At 58.4% G+C, this 1,273-nt stretch overlaps 1 protein-coding gene across 4 annotated transcripts in view; it reads right to left on the reverse strand.

Annotated features, from left to right (window-relative positions):
* CTXND1 (cortexin domain containing 1) overlaps nucleotides 1-494 on the reverse strand; it is a 56,985-nt gene extending 56,491 nt beyond the window's left edge. For all 4 annotated transcript variants that reach the window (XM_027769032.1, XM_027769025.1, XM_027769039.1 and 1 more), the window contains exon 1: nucleotides 317-494. The gene's annotated coding sequence lies outside the window, so the exon portion shown is untranslated. The remainder of the gene's footprint in view (nucleotides 1-316) is intronic.
* Nucleotides 495-1,273: the final 779 nt, after the last annotated feature.

Here is a 1,273-nt window from a genome sequence, read left to right on the forward strand (position 1 = left end):
ACGCAGCCAGCTGCTGCAAAGCGTTGCCGGGCGCGGCTCCCACCCAGGCAGCCCGCGAGCGTGGCTCCCCGCCCTCCCCGCCGCCAAGGCGCGCCCTGGGCGCAGTGCCGCCAGGAGGGGGGGGTCCCAGCCCTGGGCCCCGTGCGCCCGTTGCAGTCTCGGCCCGACTTGAGCGAGCAGATCCTCCGCTTGCTGGCAGCGGGAGGGCGGGCTCCGCGGCCAGGGACCCCACGACGCCCTCGTAGCTCAGGCGATGCTGCACCCCAGCCCCGCAGGCGCCGCGGCGGTCGGTCCCGGGATGGCCCGCAGTCCTTACCTGGCCAGGCCCGTCCCGTGCGTTCGCGGGGCCCTGGCGGAGCCGGCACCGAGGCTGGGGCAATCGCTGATCTCTCGCTGCGATGCTTCCCGGCAATGGGGGCGCGGGGTGCGCGCGGGGTGCTGCCCAGGCCCGGCTGGGCGGGCAGCGGTGGGGCTGCGGCTGAGTCAGCGCCCCCGGGGCGAGCCGGGACCAGCAGCCGAGAGGGGGCTCTGAACTGAGCGGCGGCCGCCCAGGCATTTTAAAGGCGAGGCAGCTGGACGCTGTTCAAGCGGAAACGCAGGGAAAAACTTCAGCCCCCGGGGTACAGCGTTGGATGCGCGGGGAGGGGGTCCAAGAGCCCCCGCAGGCGCGTAAACCAATCTGGGCTGGGCTGAGCTGACACGCTCTTTAAAGGTTTTCTCTTCAGATTCTCCCTTTACTGTTAAATAACCCTTTCCAAAGCCTCTGCCTGCATTATGCTTAATAATACAAATATTTCCATTAAAGTTGATGCGGGGGGCAAGACCAGGAGGCTGGTTTGGAAAGTCTGGGCAATGCCATTAGACAAGAGGAAGAAATAGGGTGATAGGGTGTAAAAATACAAGTCGTGCCTTTGTTTTTTGTTTTTTGTTTTTGTTTGTTTTTTTAAAAAATAAAAAACTGGAAAGGAGGAGAAAAACAATTTCTATTTGCAGAAGATGTGATTGTCCAGTTGGAATATCCAGGCTGAAGATGAAGTGAAATAGTAGCGTTTGCTGGTTGGTCGGTAGGTTACAAAATAAATATACCGAGTTAAGAGAATTCTGGTGCCCTCACTAACCAACCGGAACGGGACTGAACAATGCCATTCTCACTAATACCAAAACCATCAAAGCTGTGACCTGAACTTTTCTGGGAATGTGGAAACAAAGCAATGCAAGTCAAACGAAACCACAACACCATTAAGCTTCTATTCTCTACTTGGGCCCCAAAGAA

The sequence above is a fragment of the Tupaia chinensis genome, unplaced genomic scaffold (genome assembly GCF_000334495.1).
Source record: "Tupaia chinensis unplaced genomic scaffold, TupChi_1.0 Scaffold000078_1, whole genome shotgun sequence".
Classification (NCBI taxonomy): Eukaryota; Metazoa; Chordata; class Mammalia; order Scandentia; family Tupaiidae; genus Tupaia; species Tupaia belangeri.